The sequence below is a fragment of the Mauremys reevesii genome, linkage group 7 (genome assembly GCF_016161935.1).
Source record: "Mauremys reevesii isolate NIE-2019 linkage group 7, ASM1616193v1, whole genome shotgun sequence".
Classification (NCBI taxonomy): Eukaryota; Metazoa; Chordata; order Testudines; family Geoemydidae; genus Mauremys; species Mauremys reevesii.
The window spans coordinates 57,651,082-57,664,704 of NC_052629.1; the positions used below are offsets into that span (position 1 = coordinate 57,651,082).

Below are 13,623 nucleotides of genomic sequence, written 5' to 3' on the forward strand. Positions count from 1 at the left end.
ATTTAAATACAGCCTTTTCAACTTTCACTTTCTCAATATCTGATCCAAGCAATTCAATCAAAGCGCACAGTGATTCCAATTTCATGAAGTCTGGAAAGGTGATGGAATAGATTATTGACAAGTATTTGTATAACTTGGAGTTCTTCTCAGAAAATCTCCTTTGCGATTCATCACTGGTTTCATTAATCAATTCCTGACAAGTCTGTTTACCACTGATGCTCATTTGGAATCTTGCTAAATCCTCAGTGACTACGGTATCTTGAAATTCTGGGGGAATATCTTGGGTCTTTTGGTGGCACATGTTAATGTGAGGCTTCATCGCATTCATCTTGCAAAACAGGGCGCTTGGATGAAATCTCTGAGAAAATATCTTCAAACGTCTCTTTCTTTTGTTGCAATTCTTCACAGGAGACAGTAATCAATTCAACTCCTTTACCAAGGTGTATTAGTTCCTTTTGAAGGTAACTGTTCACAGGAGCAAAAACTCTCACTCTCATAAACTCAGCAAAAAACAAAAATTTGGATGATTCTGTAACTTCCAACAGCCCTCTTGCTTCTACAGTCACAGCATCCCTAATTTAATAAAGCATCACGCCCCTAACCTAAACAGTTATAGTGGTACAAAAACAGTGCACAGATCAGGCCTGAGATTTCCTTACAAAAACTTCTCCCAGCTTTTTTCACTGCAAGCAGCTTTCACAACGGTACCGCATGTGCTGCTGCTGCTGCCGCCTAGTTGATCCAGTATGGAAAAAACAGGACCTAGGCAAACAATAGCAGCAGCAAAAGATGTCCAATTCACCTCCCTGAGGTGATTTCACAATTTAGGCAATAGCTATACTTTAAATGCTGTAGCAGCACTTATTACAATGACAGAAGAGTTTCTCCCATCTCTGGAGGTAATCCACCTCCCCGAGAGACAGCAGCTAGGTCAATGGAAGAATTCTTCAGGCTTAAGGGCTGTCTACACCAGGGGTTAGGTCGGCTTAACTATATCTCTCAGGGGTGTGGATTTTTCACAATGTAACTTTTCAGTGTAGACCAACCCTTAAGAGTTATTTAAGTACCAAGGCTGTGTCTACACTACAGAGACTATGCCACTACGGAATCCCAAAGGGATTTTTCCATCCATGTAGGAACACCACCTCCCTGAGCGATGGTGGCTACACCACAAGAGGCATTCTTCTGTCCACATAACTACGTCTACATTGGGGGTTAGGACTCAGCATTGCTATGGCAGTCAGGGGTATGTTTTTTTCACACCCCGACACAGCTCGGTCAGCTAAGCCTAACACTATTAACCAAGGCCAGTCTAACTACATGAAATCTTATCATCGGCATCGAAGATGGGCTCTTTTTGAAAGCCTGGTCCTGATGCTCACTTGTTCATCTACACTGGAAAGAAATCAGGCATTTTCTTTTGCCTTTCCCCTTTGTAATATTGCCTTATACCAGTATAGCTTATTCCCCTGCCCCTACGAGAATGAGCATGCACTTAAGCACTGGCGCGGCTGCCGCGCAGCGCAGCGCTAAGTTCAGTCAGCCAGTCAAGCGCTGGGAGGAAACTCTCTCCAGCGCTCTCCCTCCTCCCTCTCCTGGGAACGGGGGGCTGGCGCGAGAGCGCCGGCCCAGGGGGGGGGCTACTGACTACACTGGCGCTAGCGCCGCCAGCATTGCTGCAGAGGTGTGTTTTGTTTCCCTGCTGCAGCGCTGCAAATTTGTAAGTGTAGCCAAGCCCTGAGCCATACTGATATAACTACATCCACAGTGGGAGAGGCTATACCACTTTAACTACACTGGTATAGTTAGAGCTGAACAACTTTTGTGTGTAGACAAGGTCTTAGTTCATGTCTACACATGCCATTTAAAGCAGAAAAAGTCCCTATTTTATGCAAAAACCATGGGATCGTCTATACTTGCCAATTACTTTTTACGGCTAAACTCAGAAATTTCACCTCAAAAAGAAAACCACCTCCACAAGAGGCGTACAGCTCTTAACAGTGATGTGCAAGTGAAGAAACGTTCTTCCTGGTTACAGAGCTTTTAGCCTCTGCAAGATATCCCACAGTGCCTAGGTGACCACTCTGGTAAGCAGCTCTGCTGCCAGGTAAACAGATATCAATCCCTCCCTCGGTAAAGCCTAGGGAACTTTGAAACTCCCCTTCCTGTTTTCTTGGCAAGTGCTCACTTATCAGGCCAGGTGACAATGCCTGCTCCAAGGAACGAATCCCCTGCCTGGATCAATGCTGAGCTACTGGAGCTTATCAGTGTTTGGGGAGAGGAGGCTGTGCAGGGACCCAGGATGCTCTGCTATCACACACCCCCTTCCACAAGGCCCATCGTCAAAATGGAGAGAACTGCACTGTGGGATAGCTGGCGTAGAGTGCTGCTCTCATCAGGGATGGAAGTGCTGCTAATGTAAACACACACTGATGCCTGATGAATTAAGTGAGTACACAAACCAGGGCTTTACTTTCACCAGTGAAATTTACAGTGCAAAATCCCTGCAAGTGTAGACATACCCTCAGTCCATGTTCTAAGCAGCAATCTGTTTCAAAGAGCCCTAGCCTGCCCCGGACCCAGCCCCCCTCTCTAACTCTCTTCTCCTTGTCCCCAACTGCCCCTCCTGAGACCCCACCCAATTTTCCCCTGATAAACCTCCTCTCCATCTGCCTGCTGCCTGCCTGCCTCTCTGCTGACTGCCTTGCCTCTCTCTGCCCAACCCCCCCCTGCTCCTTGTGTCCTTGACTGCCCCCGAACTCCCTACCTCTTCTCCAACCCCACCTCAAAATTCAGAGTGTGCAAAGCTGGTTTGGGGCAGCTCTTACTTTTTTCAAATCAGTTTCCCCTGCAAGGTACCAACTGAAGGTGTTGGAGAACAGAAATGCCTGGAAAGAGAGAAAGGCCAGAGAGGAGAGAGACAGTGCCTGTGCAGCTCTGGGGGAAGTGCATGGTGTGGAAGGGGATGCTGTGACTTTGGAACAACTCCATACAAAGCCAGTCAGGACTAGCACTGTCTCCAGGCAAAAAGCTTACACCCTTCCTGGATCTGACCTCAGAGCATTCAGCATGCCCTTCCAAACCAGCTGACCCTTGTAATCTTGTGGCACTGTAGAATCTGCCGATGGAAGTCTAGTATGTGTCTATGCTACAAGTGAAGATACAGACATACACTAGCTTTAATCTACCTAGCATGGATAAAAATAACAGGAAAGACAATATGGGCCTGTCAGGGAACCAGGATACGCACTCGCATTGATGTCCCACGCTGAAGCCCATGTGCTGTGTCTTCACTACTATTTGTACATGTGCTAGACTAACATGGGTATGCCTACCTGAGTTGCAAGCACACCTTCAATTGCAGCATAGACGCAGTGCAAAAATGTAAAAAGTTACTTGCAAATCGGTGCAAAAATTGGTTCAAAATCACAAGTGTAGACAAGCCCTAGGTCTGCTGTAGTCTCAAACACAGTTTCTAACCAAGGGATTACAAATTGGCCCCTGGGATTAACACAGTCTACAACTGCATTTGAACCATTTTCCAACATATTTTAAAAACATGATTTCCTGAGCAAAGAAATAATGGCCTCACAGTGCACTAGATTAGATGACTTAATACTATGAATCCATTGTGGTGGTCTTCCCCCCACCACTCTGTCTTAAGATCTTAATTACAACTGGCACTTCTGAGCCCACTGCCTCTGCATGAAATGCTATGTTCCCCTTTCAGCAATGCCTTGCCCGCACTGGGGGTTTGTCCCGTTTTCAGGAATGACGGGTGTGTCCAGTCTCACCAGCCTTGTTTTTCCTGCAGAGTTGATTTTTAATTCAGTCAGAATCTACAAACTGAGACTGAAAGTCTTTGGGACAAGGGCCGTCATCTACAGCACTTAGTACAATGTAGCTCCGAGAGGCCCTAGCCCCCACAATGCAAATGGAACACTGTGTCCAGTCCCGGTCACCCCGTCTCAAAAAGAATATAGTGGCACGGGAAAAGGTTCAGAGAAGGGCAACAAAGTTGATCAAGGGAACAGAATGTCTTCCATAAGAGGAGAGACTGAGCTGTTCAGCTAAGAAAAGAGATGACAAGGAGGTGATATGATAGAGGGCTGCAAAATCATGACTGGCGTGGGAGAAGTGCTATTTACCCTTTCATACAATATAAAAACTGCCACGATAGACAGGGACACAAACTCATGCTCAAAGCAACTCTAAACCTATAACTACCAGAAGCTGGAAGTGGAAGATGGGGTGGATCACTCCATAATTTCCCTGTTCAATATACCCCTGAAGCTCTGGTATGGGCTCTATCACAGACAGGATACAGGGCAAGATGGACCATGGTCTGACCTAGTATGGCAGCTCTTACATAAACAAACATAATAAACCATTCTTTATTCCCCATTTAGCCAGTCTAATCGTTGAGGAGGCAGGGATGGAAAGTGAAAACAAAAATCAAAGCTAAAAAGAGCTGGCCAGTAACTTTGAAGCTTTTAATTTATTATTTATATTACGGCAGCGTTGAGATCCCCCAATCTGAGATCAAGATCCCCTTTACTTAGGGTATGTAATTTCCAGCTCAGACACGTGCTAGCTTTGATCGAGCTAGCGTGCTACAAATTCCAGTGTGGCAGTGCGGGTGGCAGGACAGGCAAGCCACCCTGAGTACAATCCTGCTGGGGATCCTAGATTATGGCATCAGGTGGCTAACCCATCCTGCTGCCCGCCCTGTCATGGCTGCAGTGCTACTTTTAGCATGCTAGCTCGACCAGCGCTAACGCATGCACATCCACCCAAGCTAGAAATTACACCTCTAGCTCAAGTGTAGATGCACCCATAGTGACACACACAATCCTTGCCTGTCTAAATAGGCAAGACAGACAAAGGATGCAAACACAAATAGAGGCCTAGAGGGTTGAAATGATTTGCTCAAGGTCATGCAGCAGGCCAGAGCCAGGATTACAACTCAGATCTCCTGACTCCTAATCCAGTGTCCCGTTCCCAAAACCACACTGCCTCCCTAGTCTCAGTCGCAGCACTAACAATAACCCCCTCCCTGTAACGTGCCCACCAAGTTTGTTCTAGTGCAATGCACTGTTACCGCAAGCAGGCCTAGTGGCATTTGTTTCAGCAACTATGTCAAATAAAGGAAATTTTTCCCCCTCATACATATACGTGTGTAGTGATAACAATGGTCAGGAGAACATACACAGTGACCAGAAATTGCAGAATGGCTCTTTGAAAGAAGCCCTCTCCCCACCCATCAAAATGGTTACATCCAGAAGCTGTGCTGATTCTTGGCCATCCCTCTGCACTGCCCCACAACAGCAGCTCTGATGCTTGATAAGAATGTAGGAATACATGCAAAGATAAGGTTAACCAGGGGGGTTCTGCACTTTTGCCAGCTCTGCCACTGAGTAGCTTGGGTTACGTTATGCAGGTCATTTAACTTTTCTATGCTTGTTTCCCCTTCTGTAAACACGGCTCATAACCACCTATCAAGGTTGCTGTGAGGTATAGGTTATGGATGAAAGGTGCTATTCAAATGCAAAATATCTGTTCTCTGTCACATCAGACATAGGCCACTTCTGAAGGCAGGATTACTGACTCTAAGGACCAACTGTCTTACTCAATCTGGCAAATCATCTGTTCCTGTAGGTTGCTAGCAGCATGAAATTAATAAAATGTGCTTAAAGTGCATTAGTATAGGAAGTGCTGATTATGATTAATATCACCAGCCAGCCTTCTGTACATTTCATAGGAGTGTTATGTTAAATTAACCCTTTTCTTATAACAGTGTCAGTGCTTCATTCATTGGAAATTATCTGCATAGAGCCTGTTTAAAAAAAAAAAAAAAGACCCACAATGTTGGTGTCTTTGCCCTACATTTGCTGCTTTGCACAGTATTTAACACTTCTGTCAAAAGAGCCTTCAACAATGCAACTGACTCACTGCTACCCTTGCGTCTAGCCCTGCAGAAAACCGTCTCCCATACAGACAATAGTAGCCTCAAAGATGATAACTCTATTGCCCCCTGCCACCCCAATACACACACACAATGCCTCAATGAGGTGTCAATTTAAAAAGGGGCCAGGGCCATTTCACCTGCCCAACTGACTTGAACAGGGAGTCTGCAGTCACACAATCTTGACCTCGATGCTCAATTCAATGAGATTTTATTAATATGACAAGCTATACAATTGTGGGCCAGCTATGTCTCTGCTTAAAACTTGGAGAATGGAACACCAATTCGTTCAACCTTTACTGTCTGTTAACAGATATGCTGAAGCCCATGTTTTTCCATGTGGATGGAAGTATCCAGCCTGCAGAGATCAGCTCATCAGATTATGTTCTATGGCAGCATATCAAGGAGATGGAGGGAGGTAAGATAATGCAGACACAGAGAAATAACCTCTTTGTTATCTTGTATGCAGCTGATTTCTGTCCCACCTTAAAAAGGACAGTAATTTAAAATGACTTGAAAATAGCTGAAAGAAGAGTACATGAGTGACTGCTACAGTTCATGGTTATGAACATGAAATTTAATATTTTAAGAATCTCTTATTCAAAATATTTGACAGTCTGGAATTGTTCCAACTGAGCTAACTGACCAGGCTAAAATGAGAGCTGTGGTAGGCAGCAGACAGAACATTTGCAGAACAGCAGCAGTGTGTAGGTTCTTAGAACACTACCAGCTCCAAACTTGAAGCCCATGTTGTTCCAGGTGAGTGGAAGGATCCAGCCTGCACTGACCAACTTATAGGACTAGGACTTTCGGTAGCATCTTAAGGGGAAGGGGGGAGGTAGAGAATATAGACACAAACATACAAAGAAATAATCGGTTATCTTTTTACAAATTAGTTAAACTGCAGGCACATTTCCCTAATTAGCCCTTACGTTTCCTCATCATGATGAATTAGAGGTTTAAAATCCACCCTAGCCCACCACTTGAGAAGATTAAATGGTATGTTTTAGATTTCCAGCAGTAAAAGGTTGGATCACTATCTTACTCCTTCGCAAAGACTTCTGGGACTAATGGGCATCAGTCAATCGGGAGACAAATATCCCCTTCTAGCTGAGACCATAACCCTAGAGTATTGATCAAATGTCCACATCCCTTGCACATAATAGAATTTCTCGGTGAACTAATTGTTTTCTCTCCTTTCATCTCTGTAAATGAGGTCAACGGCAAGGGCAAAGAAGAGAGAATTAGCTCTAAGTGTTCTTGGCATCAAAGCTGGCTTGCAAGGGGAGAGAGTTAGTTTTCAGATTCCAGAGAGTATCAGATATGGTTTATAAAGCACTGTGAAGCTTTCAAAAAACTCTAAATCTGGAGTTGCCACGATTAATGGGGTTTGCTTTAACTACTTGAGGATTTATGCTTTCTAAATCTCCTTTTATGAACCTTGGCTATACATGGGCAAGAAGACAGCACTAATTCAAGCCATACATACAATACCACCTGCCTTTCACCTAAGAATCTCAAAGCACTTTACAGATGTTAATGAAACCTCACAACCCACATATAACAGGCAAGTATTAGGGCTCATAACTGTTCCTAGGACCTTAATTTTAACCAGTTGTCTCTTGCCTGTGCAGATAGAACCAAACTGTGTTTTACCTGCGGGCTTAAGCTTGCCCATAAAGCATGTTCAAAGGCGGCCAACCTGTTATAACACATTTCCCACCACACACACACAATAGATTAAACTGGGCAGTTAGGCGCCTAAACCAAGTAAAGGGAGGCACCAAGAGATGGGCAAGTACAAGAATACAGTACAGTTCCTCAATTCCTTCCTTAAAATAGTGATTGTTCTCCTAGGTCTGAACTTTCAGCCCTTTCATTTTCACCTAGCACTGCTTATTGGATAAAGGCTACGCCTTGTCTGGCAAGGCTTAACCAAATTGCCCCATATATTCACATATACTCAGATGTCTGCTCAGGCCAGCTGGCAGCACACTAATACGATGGTTGCATGTCCTTGATGAGTAAAATAATCCCTGTGTATTTGGACCCCCGCTTGCAAAGATTTATACATGTGCAATAGTCCCACTGAAGACAATGGGACTGCATACACTCCAAGTTAAACATATGCCTGCATCTTTGCAGGATTGGGCATTACTTTGTTATAGGTCATCATAGTCAATTTTTCTTTGTTATAATAATAATAATAATATGGTTAGAATATAGGTTAGAACTTTGGGATATTAGCTAGTTAATCATCACCAATATCTCACCTACAAACTGAATATCAGAGATGCTTAGGGGAAAAAACAAAACATCTGGTCATCTCTAATCAGTTCTAATTTTTGTAACATATTTGATTATTAAATGTATCCCTGTTGCTCCTGCTTACCTTGCTGTACTAGTTATTTAATTTTTAAAACATTTCTTCTATTTTTGTAGCATTTCTGTGGAATTGAGGCTTTTGTTAAAAGCCTAGCTGCATCTGCACTGGCAAAATTAGTACCTGTATTTCAGGAACTACTGTCCCCAGACCAGGTGCAAGGGTGCCAAGTGACTAGCACAGACTGCAGCCACCGAAACCTGCTCTGAAATTCTGTGGCACAGTGGTAAAAACACCAGGGCTCTGTCTGCATCTGATGGCAAATACAGATCCAAATTTTGAGGTCTCTGTGTGGGGGAGGGACCCCTTCTGAAAGTGGCTCAGTGCAGTGACTGGCTGAGTCAGAAGCCAATCAGCCTGAAACTATCTTTCCATTCCATGCCTATGGTAAGTGTAAGTTTTATCTGCTAAGCTTGCACTGCTGACCTTGTTGTCTATGCCTTAATGACATTGACATTTAAATTGGCATTATTCTATTCCAAAAATTGATGCCTTGTTGAGATGAATGGGGCATTTCACACCTTTCAGAGCTATTGTTTCCTGCCCTGTGTCTGCTGAGTCAGGCAGATAAGGTTACATTGGTTACACTGGATTCACATTTTTAATGAAAAGCTTAGATTCTGAAGCACACTCCAGCAGCAAAGGGGGCATCCTCTGGCAAATTCTATCTCCCCTTCTTTGCAGAAAGAAGAGAGCTCTGTGCTGGGTGGGGTAGAGGGAAAGTGTCTTCAGGTTAACATTAGTTGCAGTAGCAAAGCCATGAACATCCCTTCCATTTCCTTCAATGGGGAGATCTGATCAAAGCCCAAATTAAAGCCAGTTAAATCTATTAGGATTATTTGTGAATCAAACACTCAAAGGTGCTCTCCAGGCTCCTGTCATCTCCAGCATGGGCACTGTTTTTTGTTTCTTTTGGGTGTGGTAGGGAAGGCGGCAAGGGAAGACTAAGGATTTCTAACAAACAACACAACTCAGCACTTTATGGCCTCCACAGCTAGGGATGGCTCCAGCTTTTTTGTCTCCCCCCAAGTGGCGAAGAGGAAAAAATAAAAATAAAAAAAAGCCCTGATCGGCGGCAATGTGGCAGCCGGTTCTTCCCTCCAAGAGGGACTTGCTGCTGAATTAACTCCGAAGACGCGGACTTGCCGCCCCTTTCCATTGGCCGCCCCAAGCACCTGCTTCCTGTGCTGGTGCCTGCAGCCGGCCCTGTCCACAGCCATTTCTTCAGGTAACTCCTGGCCCATAGCACCTGCAGAGCAGCTTGGCCAACCTCAAGACATGATGTTTTAACATCATGAGCCAAACGTACACAGGTCATAAGATTCTAGACCCCATAAGATTCATGTTCCCTTGCCGAACATGCCCCTGACCACCCCCAAGGCATAGCGGTGTTGCCAACGCTCACACATTTACAGGGAGTGAAGAAATAAGAAAATTCCTGGACCAGAAACTTTATAGTCTAGAGCAAAACACAGTCATCTCATACTGGGGGCTATCAAATATCCATTAAATTGGGACTATTTTTAATCTCTGTTTAGCTGCATGGGATTTTACCTGGTGATCTAGCTATTAGTAATACCTGAGCCACCCAATCCCCCATAAGTGCTAATGATGCCCCTTCCAGAATAAGACTTGCTTTCTCACTTTCTGGAGCTTACACAGGTAAAGGAAGCCACATATTGCTCTCAGTCTCTAACACACGCTGTCTAGCACACCTTATTCTTCAATGGACAGCTGCCATTAACCAAATACAAATAATAATGCAACAGTAAGTCTCATTTTAGTACAATATCGAAATTCACTTCTAAAGATGTTCCAAGGTCCTTGCACTAATATATTTACATAGATGCATTTTTTTTCCACCCCCACATCATCACTGACAGGGAATGACCTGGCAGTCTTCAGATCCATAACACAGACCTCTTCCAGTTCAGCTGCATTACACCTGAAGCCCTCAAGGGCAGGGCAGGATTTCCCTCTTGGGGCCTTGTCTTCCCTGGGAAAAGCATGCATTCTTCAGGGCCGGCTCCATGGTTTTTGCCACCCTAAGTGGCGGGAAAAAAATAAAATTAAATTAAATTTAAAAAAAAAGCTGCGATCATGATCGGTGGCAGCTCCACCGCACCGCTTTCTTCTTCAGCGGCAATTCGGCGTCAGGTCCTTCCCTCCGAGAGGGACCGAGGGACCCGCCACCCAATTGCCGCCAAAGAGCCCAATTGCTGCCCCTTCCCCTTGACCACCCCAAGCATCTGCTTGCTGAGCTGGTGCCTGGAGCCAGCCCTGCATTCTTAATGCATATTAACTTGAGGTAAAATCCTCACAAAAACAAGAAAGTTCTGTATTGCCAACTTTAAATAGTCTTTAACTCCACCTGCTAATTCGTGGGCAGACTACAGACAGCCTTCTTGCTTGTGAATGACCTACAGAACAGGAATAATTCACAGAAAGTATTCCATGAATAGTTTTAATTAAATTATGATAAAATTGCAAATTATGATTAAATGTCAATTGTTTGTGGACAATTGGTGCACAACAATAACAAAGAGGGAGATTTATCAAATAAATTATATAATGTAGATTAATCCACCAGCTCTTGTCTTTTCCATCTCTAATATCTACTAGGCACATGCCTGCCAAAAAGCTTATCAACTTCTTGCACAACCTTCCTCCATACTGAATGTGCAAGGAATTTAGAACAATCTCTGTTAACAGAGTATGGCTCTGTTTCCTACCAATGGTTAGACCATGCACAGAGGTTTACGAGTCCACTACTGCCTTGGGTGCTAATGAACCTGCTTGTTTAGCAGTAGAAACCCCTGCTTTTAAATCCAGCAGTCCTGGATACACTGAACTAGGGTCATTGATACATGAATCTGTTGTCATATCAATTTACTATACACAGGGGCGGCTCTAGCTATTTCACCGCCCCAAGCACGGTGGCACGACACGGGGGGGGAGGGGGCTCTGCCGGTCGCCGGTCCCGCGGCTCCGGTGGACCTCCCGCAGATGTGCCTGCGGAGGGTCCGCTGGTCCTGCGGCGTGCCTGCGGATGCTCCACCGAAGCCGCAGCACCAGCGGACCCTCCACAGGCACACCTGCGGGAGGTCCACCGGAGCCACCTGCCGCCCTCCCGGTGACCGGGAGAGCGCCCCCCACGGCATGCCGCCCCAAGCATGCGCTTGGCGTGCTGGGGCCTGGAGCCGCCCCTGACTATACAAAAGTCTTCCAGTCAGGAGATAGGGAAAAGCCGAAATAAGAGGGTGTAGCCCAATGTAGTAAGAGCCAAGGCAAAGCCAAAGGGAAAGCACTGTGAGTGCTATCTTGGAGAAGGATTTTGGCTTGTCCAAAAGTTGTGGGTATATTTTTGTTATCTGACTTTTCTAGCCATTTACACACTGAACCACTGTTTCTTCTGCTCTGCAATTTAAGTGACACCACATTTTTGCACCATCCTGTAGCAAGCTACTCCTGTGTACAAGGTTAATTTCAAGCTATTGCCTCATTTTAAGCAACTATTTAACACATTCATCTTCTATGCATTTCAATTTCTGCCACCAATGCATTTCTTATAATTGGAATGAGGTGCTCCATTAAGTTTCCTAATAGATTCTGTTTTCAAAACCCAATAATTTAGGGCACAATACATTAAAACAGACAACATGATTAAGCCTGGTGTTTGTGAATATAAGGCTCCATCAACAGTGACCTTTAAAACTAGAGCAAGGCTGGTGGTTAAGATTGGTTCCAGAGAAAGCAATATGCCTAATTGCAATAGGTGCTGTCAACACTATCACCTTCAAAGAATCTTAAAACACAGTACAGTGTAGATGGGAACAAACCATAGCCCTGATTTTTAGAAGTGTAGAACACCTGCAGCTCCCTCAGACTTCATTTGGAGTTGTGAGTGCTCAGCCTTTATGAAAACCAGGCCCATGTTTTTAATTGTATCCCCAAACTATACCAGAATCTTGTCCTACTTTGGAGACACAGCTAAGACATGTTCAAGTCTACACTATTAGCTGCTGTAAGATTGCTTGCATAGCCAGCCCCTCTATGCTGACAGGAGAGAGCTCTACCATCGACATAAAACCACCTCCATGAGCAGCAGGAGCAATGTTGGTGAGAGAAGCTTTCCCGCCAACATAGCGCTGTGAACACTATCACTTATGCTCAGGGCTGCCAAGAGGTGTGGGATGCCAGTACAAATTACCGGGGCCCGGCGGTCCAGAAGGGGACCTAGGGCCCGACTTCCCCGGCTCTGTTTAGCTGGACCACCCCTGCTGAGGGGGCCGGAAAAAAAATTTTCACTGGGGCTCGAACCTGCTCTCAGCGGTCCTGCTTATGCTGGCAAAACTTGTGTCATTCAGGAGGTTTTTCTTTCACACTCCTACACGAAAAAGGTCAACCCATGCTTTAATTACATCAGGAGTGTACTGTGTTTTAACAGTCTTCTAACAAGGTAGTTTCTTCAGGAAACCCCTGAACTGTGCTTAAATACTGCATCCATTAACTAGGTTTGCCCTGCCATGTGGATGGAGCTTTTATTTAATAATTTCTTGTCACTACAGAGTAGCTCTCCCATTTTAAAAACATAATGGGTATAAAATAAAAATCTCCCAAATGCTGGTTGGGACTGGAATGACTCCTCTTGGCTCCAAACTGACATAGCTGGAGGCATCAATACAAATGGATTGCACAGCACATATTTTATTCCATCTCCCAAAGAGTAGTTTTTCCTCAGTGTGAATACGTCATGGTGGTGAGCTGCAGCGACTTGACATTTTTACACTAAGGAAAACAAGGTGGGAGATTTCAGAGTAGCAGCCGTGTTAGTCTGTATCCGCAAAAAAAACAGGAGTACTTGTGGCACCTTAAAGACTAACAAATTTATTTAAGCATAAGCTTTCGTGAGCTACAGCTCACTTCTTCGGATGGGAGAGATTCTCAAAAAACTCAAATGGCAATTAGCTGCACTAGAAAATCAGCCTTGTAGAAGAGAACTTTCATCAGCTGACCTTCTGCTTCCCAGGACATTTAAAAAATGCTACCTCCTCTTATTGTCCTCTCATCTAGCACAGGCCTCTACTGTCCTTTCACCTTCCCATCACTGCTGAGTCAAGAACCTCTCCTCCGTACTGCAACCTTCCTCCTGCTCCTTCCACATCTAGCTCCCTCATTTACTCTCCCATCCATTCTCATCTCTCATTCAAAATGATGAATTGCCCTATCCTCTTCATTTTCAGGCTCTCCCTGCTATTATGTTTATTGTAACTTT

The 13,623-nt window shown here is 44.7% G+C and overlaps 1 long non-coding RNA gene across 1 annotated transcript in view; it reads right to left on the reverse strand.

Moving 5' to 3' along the window:
* The window catches only part of LOC120368903, a 100,650-nt gene that overhangs the window by 85,763 nt on the left and 1,264 nt on the right, over positions 1-13,623 (reverse strand). The window lies entirely within an intron of this gene.